We start from the raw sequence: 14,299 nt of genomic DNA, 5'->3' as shown, positions 1-14,299 counted from the left end.
GATTGAAACAGTTTGAAAATTGCAGCTGAGTAAAGCCAAGTTTAAAACATAGAAGTTACTTGAAAATTAAAAAAAAAAAAATTCTTACGTACTTAAATGTAGTAGGTTTACTTCTTTGACTAAAAATTGTCTGGGAAGAATCAATAATATACTATTTTATTCCCACAATCAGTACCCTTTAATTCATGAAGAACTAAAAATTCTATCCATTCTTCATGCCCTTAACCAACTCAATTGTTACCCAAATCCTTTCTCTAAGAAGTCTGTGGTGGTTAGTTGTCCTTGTTAGTTGCCCTTGAGTAGATTCTAACTCATGGCAACCCCACATGTGCAGAGTAGAAGTGCTCCATGAGGTTTCCAAGGCTGTGACTTTCGGAAGCAGACTGCCAGGGCTGTCTTCTGAGATGCCTCTGGGTGGATTTGAACCGCCAACCTTTTGGCTACTAGTCAAATGCTTAACTGCCTATGGCATCTAAGGACTCCCTAACAAGTCTAGCTAATTATAATCTCCTCGCCTTCTCTTCTCCCTTACTACTGTCTTTATTATGCACTGAACATTTGATAACATTTAAATAAGCTGTGATTATGCAGGTAGTCCCCATCTTATGACACATTAGAGTCACAACAGTCTGTGATTACAACTGTCCTCTTTTTTTCCACATCTTATCATTATTAATGTGTACTACATATAATGTTGCAGTGTATACTTTGCTGATGTTATCATTCTCATGCCAACCCCCAAAGACAAAGACTGAATTTATAAAGACAGTGATAAGAAAAGTCAATAATAACTCCACTTACGTCAGAATTGACTTACAACAGAGTAGTCATTGGAACAAAACCCCGTTGTAAGTCGGGGACTACCTGTACAATATATGAGTCCCTGCGTCTCACAAATGGTTAAGGGCTCTAAGATTAGCCTAGCTGAAATGCTGGTGGTTCAAACCCACCCAGCAGGGGCCTTGAAATATAGGCCTGGCAATCTTCTTCCGAATGGTCACAGCCTTGAAAACCCTATGGAGCACTTCTACTGTGGACACTTGGGGTTGCCATGAGTCAGAATCGATTCAATGGCAACTAACAACATGATTATATGTACTTATATTGTTTTCTAAATGTTTTAAGTTTCTTCTTTCCTCAGCTAACTTGTTAAGGGTACAGACTACAATCCATTAAATTTTGGGGAGACAGCGCAGAGAGGGTATGTTCTCTATGGTGCTTATTAAAATTGTGTATCAGCTGGGTGTTTAACAAATATTGCAATTGACACGATTGATTGATGGACAAAAGGAGTAAGATCTAGTGAGATGAACAAAACTAACATTAAGAACTGTTTTTAATGATACTAGGCCACTTGTAATAAGAAGCAAAGCATTAGAAGAGCTCAATCTCATTAAATAAAAAACTGTATAAAAAATGAATCCTATAATCAAGGAAAATTTTCATAAACAGAGCTTTTTCTACTATGCTGTGCAGCCTCCAATAATAGAAAAAAACCTTCAGGAAATCTGTCAATAAATATGACAAACCCTACAAAACTTCCAAAGCTAATGAAGCAGTTATAGATGTAGATAAGACAATAATACTAATGTATACTGAGCACTTACTATGTCCCAGGGGCCGTGTTCTGCGCCATTTACCTTTTTACTCCTGTAATTATTACAATAACTTTATAAAGTAGATACTATTATTATATTCATTTTATTGTTGTTCTGTGCTGTAGAGTCGATTGCAACTCATAGAGACCCTATAAGGCAGAGTAGGACTTCCCCATAGGGTTTCCTAGGCTGAAGTCTTTATGGGAGCAGATTGTCAGGTCTTTTCTCCCACTGAGCAGCTGGCTGGTGGATTCAAGCCGCTGACCTTTTAGTTAGCAGATGAGTGTTTAACTACTGTACCACCAGGGCTCCTATATTTATTTTACAGGTAAGAAAATCAAGCGACAGAGAAGTTACCTAACACACCACAGTTCACGTGGCTGACAAATGGTAAGGCTGAAGTTCAATTTTAAGAAATTTGGTTCATGGTTAATAATCACCAGGCTAATCCAGTATTTTTCATATGGTTATTAATTATTTTCCAACTAAAATCATACCAACGGGCTGAAGAATCATAACAAGCGTTTTCTGTTAAATTAACCTTTGGGTATAATGATAGAGGTAGCCTAGAGAAATAATAAGGGGTTTTTAGTATCACGGTCCACATTGGCTGGAACTTACTAAAGATACTATCTAATGAAAGATTCTATAAACTAAAGATGACAGAGTGAATCTTGTATGAATCTGTAAGTAGGTTTAGAGGATGGATTAAATATATTTTCATCCTGAAAGAAAAATAGCAAATGCTTTCATTATTTACTTACAGTTAATAATAGTAAGTGCCAAGTGCTGGAGGACTTAAGAAAATGAGAACCTCCCTCATTTCTTGCTTTCATAATTTTAAACCCTAAAAATGTAATCCACCTGTTTATACAATCATTGACTTAGGTCATTTTAACATATGGAGTGTCCTTTGTGTGCAGGGCTGTGAGAAATTCAATCATCATTATAAAAAAAGACTTCGGAAGGTGATAGATCATAGATACAACGAGCATGTACACACCCACACACGATATATAGTGATGCTTTTTTAACCCTGAAGTCTAATAAAAATGTACACGATGGTCAGTATATACTACTTTATAAAGCAAAGACATGTGGTGCCGATTTTAGAAAGATTTTCATGAAATGGAAAAAAAATAAAGTTTTCCTTTAATTCTAATGATCAGGTCTTTACCAAGAATTTATACATTATATGCTTTATCAAAACACTAGCTCACAAATGAAACTTGACATTTGAGGAAAGAGAATTTTAAACTAAATGTGCGGTTTGTTCTCTTATGTCGACTGGTAGCTATGTTTCTGTCTAATCCTCACTGTTATTTTAAGTTTTTCTAATGTAAATTTAAATAAGAAATACATATAAAGACCAGTAATCTCCTTAGCACATAGGCTAAGAAAATATTTACTACGTTTTTCACAATATTTCAAATTTCCATTCTGCAAGGGAATATGCATTATCTTCTTTGAAATCAGCATTTGAAAATCTTTCTGTAGGCAAACACTCTTAAGTATGCGGACTTTAGACTCTGCATTTATTAAACATGAAGCATTAATAAAATAACAGCGGTGTATACCTGTTTTTTTTTTCATTTACTATTAAGTAATTTTTTTTTTTTTCTAATGTTATATACGGGGGGGCAGTGGTGGTTCAGTGCAGTATTTTCCCCTTTCATGCAGAAGATACAGGTTCAGTTCCCAGCCACTGCATTTCAGGTGTAACCACTACCCATCTGTCAGTGGAGGCTTGCTCTTATTATCATGCTGAACAGGTTTTAGGAGCTTCCAAAGAGACTATAAAGAAAGGCCTGGCAATCTACTTCAAAAATCCGCCAGTAAAAACCCTATTGATCACAAAGGTCTAACCCTCAAGCATCAAGGGGATTGTGCACTGGGATGCTGCAGGGCCAGCAGCTTTCCTTCAGATACGTGTGGGATCCCCCTGAGTGGGGGGCCTAGTCAATCAATGGCAGCTAACAACAACAACAAATATTATATACAACATAATTTCTAACCTGACTCTGAATCTCAGTTTGGAGCAAAGACAGAATAACTTGAACTGACTTTTTTTTTTTTTAATTTCCATTATGTAAACATATAACTTTTGTGTGCAACGTTTCTGTGTGCTAACATCATCTTAGCTTCTGGAGTTTATGCCAGATATAACTCTTGCTTTTTGAAAGTCCAAACATAAATAACTCCGCTCAAAGATAAATAACTCCGTTCAATTCTTATATTTATGGAATACGAGGCAAATCAGGATCAGAGGAGAAGCGAAGTACTATTAGGCTTTCCTGGTTCCCAGGAAGCTTACAATCTACAATCAGACTCTTAAAGGCACTTGGCCTCTCAGGACTGAGGCGCCAAAAGAAGGCTGCCCCAGCAGGCTCTGAGTAGCAAAGCGGTTCCTGGCCCAGACGCCAATTTGGCAAGGATCTGCTGCTGGCAAACATAGTCAGGATAAAGTCGCCACACACTTAACCAAGCAAAGCATAAACGGTCCTTTCAGCACTCGCTTGGGAGGCAGGCGGGATGTTACCGAGTCCAGTAACCCAGTTTACTTTTTCAGTGATCCCCAAACCCACATTTCTAACGCTTTCTGCTCCATGAGGCCAAGAATTGGAGCCTGGGTTGGCGGCAGAGGAGGTTGGGGTTACCTAAGTGCTCCACTCTTTCTTTGAAGTATCTCCACCACCACTTTGCCCAAGAGCAACTTTTCAATGGGTTTGGGGCGGGGGTCAGTGATGCAGATAAACGAGGAAGGCAAGAGAAGGTGAGCTACCACCACGCTGGCGTTACTAAGAGGGAAAGAAAAAAAGGCGGGCAACAGGTACCAGGCGAGCGGTGGCCGAGAGGGCACAGGACACGCCTTGCAGGGGGAACGGGGCGGGGCTACATGCCAGCCCTAGGGTTCGCAGCACAAGCGCTGCGGGAGGGATTGCAAACGTCCCAGGCAGCCTGCAGCCCGCCGCACCGCGGGAAAGCTTTTCAGTTCCAAGAATCTGCCCCTCGCATAGCCGGCGAGCACGTTGCCCCAAGACACGACGGCACCCATGCCTCAGCCCGGAGCCGGGGAGGCGCTCGCGACCAGCGGCGTGTGATGCGAGGCTGAGCGCGTGGCGGCCGGCGGCGTCGTGCCCCACTGAGCCAGGCGCGGGAGGAAAGGAGCGCGCTCCAGCTCAGCTCGCCGCGCGCGGGGCGGGGCGCGGCTGGGGGGGCCCGGCGGCCCGCGGAGAGCTTCGGAGGAGCAGGCGCGCTGCGGGGCCGTGGGCAAAAGCATTGCCATCAACTCTGAGCCCGGAAAGCCCGTCCTAAGCCAACACGCTAACTCTGCAGCCTCCCTGACGCCCCCAAACCACCAAAGGCGGCGACACCTGATCCAGCGCACAAACACGGGTCCCTTCTGTCCCCGGATACGATTACGCGGCAGAGACACACAAACTCACACGCAGCAGCCAAGAAACGAGGTAAGCGGAGGGACCATGCCTTTCCCGCGGGCGGAAGGGGGACGGGCTGGGCGGAGGAGAGGGGCGTTGTTTGCTACCAGAGGTGAGTGCTGGGCGAATGGCTGCGATCCAGGGGCGGTGGCGGCGCCGGGGGCGGGCGGGGGGGGTGTTGGAATCGGAAAGTGCAGATGGGGTTGGGCTGAGGGAGTTAGGAATGAATAGCGGGGGGTGGGGAGAAAGGTTGGGGGCTGGAGAGGTTGCAAAGATCTGTCCAAGCTGCCTCCGATCGCATTCGTACCTCTTTCTCTCCCACATGGCACCCATTTGAGGGTCCACTCTAGTGTTGGTGCGTGCAAACAGAGGGAGGGGATAATAGGGCGCCGAGCGCCGGAGCCACAGATCCGACCAAAGACCTTGCACTTGACCCTGAAAGGATGTGTACGCCAGAGTCGCGAGGCCAGAGCCCACTGCCAGGCAGGGATGGGGGACCTGGAGGTGCTTCTGGACCTCTCCAACTATCCTCGACTTTTTCCTCCCCCTAAGGGGGAAACCGACCGTGGTGCGTTGGGGGTGGGGAATGTCTCTGGGCTGCCCACGCATACGCTGGGACCTTTCAGCACCAGCCTGTACGGGCGGCCCCCTGAAATGGATAGTGGTATCAGGGGTGTGCATGAGTCCCGACGAGGATAGGGGAAAGAAACGGCGTGCCCTTGCTTTGAGGAGCGTGTGCGGCCCGCCGGGGCTAGAAATGGGGTGACGGAGGGCGGGCCGGCGAGAGGAGGATGCACAGAAGGGAGAAGGGCGCCTTCCAAGGGCGGCAGGAGCGGCGAGGGGGCCTGGGATGCATGATTTGGGGCGTCGTTGGGGGCAGACGGTATCGGAGGGTGCAAATATATGCAGCACGACTAGGCAAAAGGACAATCAAAGGTGGTGGGGGTGGGAGGCGGGCAGTGTACCAGTTCCGTATCTGGTTAATTGAGGGCTTAGAAAGTTGGGAACGGTGAACGTGCCGCTCTGCAGCACTTGCTTAGGGACAGGACTGCCTGTGGACCCCTGTCTGTAATACTAATTCTGATCTTAAAGCATCACAGAAAAAAAAAAAAAATCACAGAGGGCGGGGTAAAAAGGAGAACTTCAGAGAAAGTCCCGCTAACTAATGCTGAGGCTAGTTTGCGTTGAAGTAGTCGTTCTCAGGGCGTCTCCCATGGGAAAGGGATGGGTGGCCTTTCAAACGAGGCGTAACCCACAGTCAACTCCATTATGAGCCAGTGTTAATAAAAAGACAAAGCCTGTATTTCAGGTGGGTTCTACACGGACAGTGTTAAAAACAAATTACTTTTTAAAAACCTTTAGTTCCATCCGGCTGTCACCTTATAAAGTGAGTTTTTCAAGATTAATCACATGAAGTTGTGGCAGTTTGGTTAGATGCCAAGTGTGCTGTTGGTTCTATTTATGATAATTTCGTGTGAAAAACAAAACAACAAAAAAAAACCAGTCTTCACTCGCAATTGGCGTGCTTCATTTCCAAGTATCCCTACAAAAAATTGACTGCCATTTGAAGGAACGATAGAAAGCGTATTTTAAAAAGTATTTTCATTTATTAGGAATAATCACACTTTGTCCCCTGGAGATTTTTAAATTAACTAAAAAGTCATGTACCTGAAAAGTATGTGGTAAAGGACACCAGAAATTTGTGTTAATGGGATTAAACCTGAGCCTGTGTTCCTTCTATCGCAGAGAGGGAAACAGACAATTTAATTTCTCCTTTAGGAACTACCTCCTAGTAGTCTGAGGTTTTGCTTTAGGAATGTGACTTCCTTCAGCAAGTATTTTAAATAATTCCAGAGGGAAATACACTAGTATTGTTTGATTTGCTGGCCACTCACAAGGTTAAGTTGACATCTAGTGCTGTGTAATTTCGTGCTATAGCAGTATTTAAAAACTACATTCAAGCATAGTGCCCTGACATTTAATAAGAGCTTGGTAGTGTATTAGGAACTTGGGGATAATTGAAAAGAAAGTATACTTTGGTTTTTTCCAGGTAATAGCACGATAGAGATTTGAACTCCTTTTTTTAAATCCAGACTTTCTAGAGTTTTATGCTTGCTGTATTTATTCTCAGTGCACATATTAAAAGAAATAAACAAATGCAGTCAATAAAGATACTTATAACAAAATTAGATTTTTGTAAAACCTATTTTTTTGTTTAGAGTTTTACAGTTCACCTTTTCCAATAATTTCATTTGAATTGGTTAAAACATTTTATGATAGAAACAGCCATCAGCTTAATCACCATTTAAATTGCTGAAAAAGGAAAATAACCACAATTCTCAAACTCTTTTGCTCAAAATTATACGTGTCTGTTTATCAGATAGTATTGATTTAATGCTGTTAATTCACACTAGATTTCCAAGGTACACCTTGACAGTAAAATCCTTTGATTGTTTATGTAATATATAGTAATGTCTCATTTATTTGACACTATCTGGGTTAGTGCTTATTTATGTTAGCACATTTTCTCACAGCACCTCACACCATTAATTACTAAAACGTTTTAAAATTTAGCCAATAAAACAATTTCTAAATCTTAACCCCCTTTCTTTCTCCCTTAAAGGATATTGTATATAAGCTAATCTTTTTTATTGAGCTGTCTTTATGGACATGAATTCATAAAGAATTGAATAGTGCTATTCCTTGAGGTGTATAGAGCTGTTTTTGTTTATAATAAATAGTCTTGGTTTGCTGGGTTGAAATACTAGGATGGAGACAGAAGTACCATTCTTCTTTTTATGGTTTTTCTGGGTCCTCTTTCTGTTATCAGCTATCACTTCCTACTGCTGTCAGGCAGTGAGCAGGCCCTGCTGCTGTTACCTGTTGTCTTGTTTTCCATGAAATGGTGTGGGCTGTTGCCCGAGTATAGAGCCTGTGGACTTTGTGACAGACACTTGCTGTTCCCAGGCTTTACTTCTGGGCTAGATCGTGAGCTTAGTGGCTGAGATTCCCAGAAGGGCGGCGTCTGTATAAATGTGTTTTTAATAGAAAAGTTTAAAGAACTTAAATAGAAAAGTTCTTTAGAAATGTGTGTTAATTTCAGACAGTTCAGTCTTCTAGGAAAATTATTGCTTTTCCGAGAAATTGAAGCTGCTCTTTATAAAAAATTTACTTTTCTTATGGTAGACTCCAGATCGTCTTTGTTTAGGAATCTGTATACTGTGCTATTTTTATATTCCACTTTATTTTATTGAAACTCGCTAGCCATACGCAATGTTGATGTATTTCCCTACTCTGGAAGTCAGGAATAAGGAGTATGATTTGATAATCCTGATAAGCATACTTGAGGCTAGGTCAGTCATTTAAATATTATTTTGCATACTTACTCATGGAAGAGCTCCATAATCAAATCAGTTCAAATGAAATAATATAATTTAGTCTTGAAAACAGTAGCAGTCATGTTCTCTTCACTGGTAGCACTTCACAAACATTCATTCTTTTATTAGACAAACATTTATTAAAAGCATACTATGTGCCAGGCACTGAGCTTTGGGGATATGCAGACAAATAAGACTCCAGAAGGGCCCTGAATTGAACTGGGAGAGATAGATAGGAAGTTAGATTAATAAGTACAGTATAGTACCATGAGTACTGTGATAGAGATATGCAGAAAGTATCCGGAGCAGGGATTTGGAAGTAGCCAATTCTCTATGGGGTGGAAAACTAGAGAGGCTTCATAGAGAAGGTGACTTAAAAGTGTGGGTGTCAGCAGGGACGAGACCATGGGAGGGCTATGTTTGCCATCCTAAGGAGTATGGACCATTTTTGTTCAAGGTTGTCTTAAACAAAGGAGTGATATGGTGAGAAGACAGCTGTCACAGTAATCTGGAGGGACGGATCTGAGGAATGAGAGGATGGAGGCAGGAGGAGCACTTGAAAAAGTATTAGAATGATCTTGATAAAAAAGGTTGAGGGCCTTAGGCTAAAGTGATAATGGGATGAACTGAAAGGGTTTGGCCACAGAGATGTGGACTACCATAGTTGGCTGATTAAATGGTAGGGGTGTAGGAAGATAGGATAGAGACTTCAAAGAAAGTTCCGATCTGAGGAGCAAAGGTGGAGAGTTCAGTTTCGGACATGTAGAATATGTGCTTATAGAAAATAACAGGAGATGAGTGTCCAATGGATCATTGCACAGAAGTTCTATGCAGAGAAGTCTGGGCTAGATAAGCAGGTGGATAAATGAATGGATAGAGAGATGGGGGCTGAGTGGATAGACTGATTTAGCAGCTTTTAGCTGAAATATAATGGAAGTTAATAGGTCTCCCTGGGCGAAGACTAAAGAGTAAGAGGAAAATAGAGGCCTGGGGGAATCCTAACTTTTAAGAGTTTGGTAGAGAAAAGGGGCGCAGCAAAGAAGAATGAGAAGGTACAGATTGAGAAAAGCAGGGGAAGAGTCAGGGGAGAACAGATTTTTAGTGCCTAAAGAAAGAGAGGATTTTGAGGAGATGTCAAGTACTGAAATGTGGAACACCTGACAGTCCTGGTGCTGCCCCTGAATAACTCTGTGACCTTGAACTTAAACAATTTAGCTCTTTTTCCTTCTCTACAAAAAGGAAATTAAAAAAAACACTTCATATTGCTACTATGAGGGTTAAATGAGATAAAGAATGTAAAACACAGTGCCTGAAAAGTTACTCGTTTGTGTTCAATAAATACTAGGGATTTTCATGAAAAGCAGGTGTGGTGATGTGGAGTTCAGTAGCAACTATTGCTTACAAAAGTGCTCTCTATCTCTTTCTCTCTTAGGTTCAGTGAGGGTGTTTGAAATAGATATTTTTAAGATGCAGACTTGATCATATTTATAGCCTTAGAGGAAGAAACCAGTAGAACAGGAGGAAGTGAACATTTTGGAGAAAGAGCCATCAAACAAGGTCCTTGAAGAGAGGGTGGGAGGTTGTATCAGGACCTCTGGGGGAGATGTGGGCTTCCTCAGGAGAAGCCAGGCTTTCCAGCCTGAGGGGCTGATTGTTGTTGTTAGCTGCCAGGGAGCTAACTCAGATTCATGGCAACTTTATGTAAAACAGAACTGATGTTGCCCAGTCCTGTGCCATCTTCACGCTCTTTGGCATGTTTGAGTCCATTGTTGCTGCATGTTGTGTTGATCCATCTCACTGAGGGTTTCTCTTGTTTTTGTTGGCCCTCTGTTTTATCAAACATGGTATCTTTTCTAGTCATTGGTTTTTCCTGTTGACTTGTCCAAAGTAAGCAAGCTAAAGTCTGTCATCCTCACTTCTAAGGAACACTATAGTTGTATTTCTTCTGAGACTGATTTGTTCATTCTTTTGGCTGATAGTATGGACTTTGTATTTTAGAAGCACTGGCAATCAAACCATAGACATTTTTAATGTCTTGTTTGAGGTATTAAATATCTTGGAATTATGAGTGTGTTCTAGTTCCTTAGCTATTCCAGTAAGGGCATAGATTATTTAAAAAGCATCTGAAAACAAAAAACAACAACAAAGACAAGTTATATTGAAACCAAACAAAATATAATATTTGATGGCTCAGAAGGCACTTTCTCATCTTAAAAACCACCCAAACCTACTGCCATTGAGTCGATTCAGACTCATAGCAACCCTATAGGACAGAGGAGAACTGCCCCATAGAGTTTCCAAAGAGTGCCTGGTAGATTGGAACCACTGACTTTTTGGTTAGCAGCCATAGTTCTTAACCACTACAGCACCAGGGTTTCCAGGTCCTTATCTTATGGGATCTTAAAAATAGATAATGTGAAAAACAATTATTAACCTCTGTAATAGTGAAAGAACTGACTTATAGAGGTTTTTTTGTTTTTGTTTTTTTAAAGAATTCAGTCTACTATAGCAATACTGAAGGAGCCCTGATGGTGCAAAGGTTAAGAGCTCAGTTGCTAAGCAAAAGATAGGTGGTTCGAACGCATTCAGCAGCTCTGTGAGAGAAAAACCTGGCGAAATACTTCCATAAAGATAACAGTCAAGAAAAACCTATTGGTAGTTCTGCTCTTGTCACATGGGATCACTGTGAGTCGAAATTGACATTGTTGTTGTTAGGTGCCTTCAAGTCTGTTCCTAAAAACAGAATGAAACACTGCCCAGTCCTGCGCTATCCTCAGAATCTTTGTAATGTTTGAGCACATTGTTGCAGGCACTGTGTCAATCCATCTTGTTGAAGGTCTTCCTCTTTTTTCGCTGACCCTCTACCAAGCATGATGTCTTTCTCCAGGGACCGGCCCCTCCTAATAACATGTTTAAACTACTTGAAATGAAGTCTCGCAGTTCCAGCTTCTAAGGAGCATTCTGGTTGTACTTCTTCCAAGACAGATTTGTTTGTTCTTCTGGTAGTCCATGGTATAGTCAATATTCTTCTCCAGCATCATAATTCAGATGCATCAGTTCTTCTTCAGCCTTCCTTATTCATTGTCCACCTTTCTCATGCATATGAAAAACCAAATAAACCCTTTGCCATCAAGCCGATTCCACTAGGGTGATTGAAAATACCATGTCTTGAGTAAGGCTCACCTTTGTCCATTTGCTTTTGAACACTTTAAAGAGGTCTTTTGCAGCTGATTTGTCCAATGCAATAGGTCATTTGATTTCTTGACTGTTGCTTCCGTGGACGTTGACTGTGGATCCAAGTAAAAATGAAATCCTTACTCTTATACACTGCTGGTGGGAATGTAAACTGGTACAACCGCTTTGGAAATCTATCTGGCGTTATCTTAAGCAGTTAGAAATAGAACTACCATACAACCCAGAAATCCCACTCCTCGGAATATACCCTAGAGAAACAAGAGCCTTCACACAAACAGATATATGCACACCCATGTTTATTGCAGCTCTGTTTACAATAGCAAAAAGCTGGAAGCAACCAAGGTGTCCATCAACGGATGAATGGGTAAATAAATTGTGGTATATTCACACAATGGAATACTACGCATCGATAAAGAACAGTGACAAATCTGTGAAACATTTCATAACATGGAGGAACCTGGAAGGCATTATGCTGAGCGAAATTAGTCAGAGGCAAAAGGACAAATATTGTATAAGACCACTGTTATAAGATCTTGAGAAATAGTAAAAACTGAGAAGAACACATACTTTTGTGGTTACGAGGAGGGGAGGGAGGGAGGGAGGGAGAGGGTTTTTTATTGATTAATTAGTAGATAAGAACTGCTTTAGGTGAAGGGAAGGACAACACTCAATACATGGAAGGTCAGCTCAATTGGACTGGACCAAAAGCAAAGAAGTTTCCGGGATAAAATGAATGCTTCAAAGGTCAGCGGAGCAAGGGCGGGGGTTTGGGGACCATGGTTTAAGGGGACTTCTAAGTCAATTGGCAAAATAATTCTATTATGAAAACATTCTGCATCCCACTTTGAAATGTGGCGTCTGGGGTCTTAAATGCTAACAAGCGGCCATCTAAGATGCATCAATTGGTCTCAACCCACCTGGAGCAAAGGAGAATGAAGAACACCAAGGTCACACGATAACTAAGAGCCCAAGAGACAGAAAGGGCCACATGAACCAGAGACCTACATCATCCTGAAACCAGAAGAACTAGTTGGTGCCCGGCCACAATCGATGACTGCCCTGACAGGGAGCACAATAGCGAACCCCTGAGGGAGCAGGAGATCAGTGGGATGCAGACCCCAAATTCTCATAAAAAGACCATACTTTATGGTCTGACTGAGACTAGAGGAATCCTGGCGGCCATGGTCCCCAAACCTTCTGTTGGCACAGGACGGGAACCATCCCTGAAGACAATTCATCAGACATGAAAGGGACTGGACAGTGGGTGGGAGAGAGATGCTGATGAAGAGTGAGCTAATAATATCAGGTGGACACTTGAGACTGTGTTGGCATCTCCTGTCTGGAGGGGGGATAGGAGGATAGAGAGAGCGGAAAGCTGGCAAAATTGTCACGAAAGGAGAGACTGGAAGGGCTGACTCATTAGGGGGAGAGCAAGTGGGAGTATGGAGTAAGATGTATGTAAACTTATATGTGACAGACTGACTTGAATTGTAAACGTTCACTTGAAGCTCAATAAAAGTTAATTTAAAAAAAATGAAATCCTTGACAGCTTCAATATTTTCTCCATTTATCATGATGTTGCATATTGGTCCAGTTCTGAGGATTTTAGTTTTCTTTATGTTGAGGTGTAATCTATACTGAAGGCTTTGACCTTCAAAAGTAAGTTCTCCAAGTCCTCTTGGCTTTTAGCAAGTAAGGTTGTGTCATCTGCTTGTTGCAGGGTATTAATGAGTCTTCCTCCCATCCTGATGCTGCGTTCTTCTTCATGTAGTAAAGTTTATTGGATTGTTTACTCAGCATACGGATTTAATAATATGGTGAAAGCATACAACCTTGACACACACCTTTCCTGATTTTAAAACACGCAGTATCTACTCATTCTATTTGAATGACTGCCTCTACAGGCTCTCCGTGAGCACAATTAAGTGTTCTGGCATTCTGGTTCTTCACAATGTTATGAATGATTTGTTATGATCCACAGAGTTGACTATCTTTGCATAGCCTGTAAAACACTGGTAACATCCTTCTGACATTCTCTGCTCTCAGCCAAGATCCTTCTACATTAGCAGTGATACCCCTCTTTCCACGTCCTCTTCTGAATCTGGCTTGAATTTCTGGCAGTTCCTTGTCAATGTACTGCTGCAACTATTAATTATTTTTAGCAAAAGTTTGTGTGTGATCTTAACGATATTTGATCATTTTCGCTTTGTTATATCACCTTTCTTGGGAACAGGCACAAATATGAATCTCTTCCAGTCGGTTGGACAGGTAGCTGTCTTCCAAATTTCCAGAAATTGACAAAATAGCAATTGAGATGTTTCAACAAAGGTATACAACACTGGAAGCACTCATCTATGCCAAGAAATTCGGAAGACAGCTACCTGGCCAATGACAACAGTATTGCGATATTAAAAAATACCTTTTTTGTCCTTTGGATTTTTTCTGTTTGAATGAAGTGATGCTTTATATAGAGACAAGCATTTAAAATTAGATTTTTATTTTAATATACACATGAATTTTTATTCTGTAATTAGTGGGAATTTTGGGAAGAAATTTATATATAAACTGTTTTGGGAACCAGTCAGCAAATGAACATAGTGCATATTATTTCCTAATTGGTTTTAAGGCATATTGGTGATTTTTGGTTATAACTTATATTTACTCTTTTTTTAGTTCAAATTAATATGTCTGT

At 41.5% G+C, this 14,299-nt stretch overlaps 1 protein-coding gene across 1 annotated transcript in view; it reads left to right on the top strand.

Annotated features, from left to right (window-relative positions):
• Nucleotides 1-4,873: 4,873 nt before the first annotated feature.
• The window catches only part of UGT8 (UDP glycosyltransferase 8), a 117,827-nt gene continuing 108,401 nt past the window's right edge, over nt 4,874-14,299 (top strand). Inside the window, exon 1 of the mRNA XM_064285414.1 lies at nt 4,874-5,065. The gene's annotated coding sequence lies outside the window, so the exon portion shown is untranslated. The remainder of the gene's footprint in view (nt 5,066-14,299) is intronic.

The sequence above is a fragment of the Loxodonta africana genome, chromosome 5 (assembly GCF_030014295.1).
Source record: "Loxodonta africana isolate mLoxAfr1 chromosome 5, mLoxAfr1.hap2, whole genome shotgun sequence".
Taxonomy (NCBI): Eukaryota; Metazoa; Chordata; class Mammalia; order Proboscidea; family Elephantidae; genus Loxodonta; species Loxodonta africana.
The sequence above is the reverse complement of the archived record's forward strand: the minus strand, read 5'-3'. Positions and strand labels throughout refer to the sequence as shown.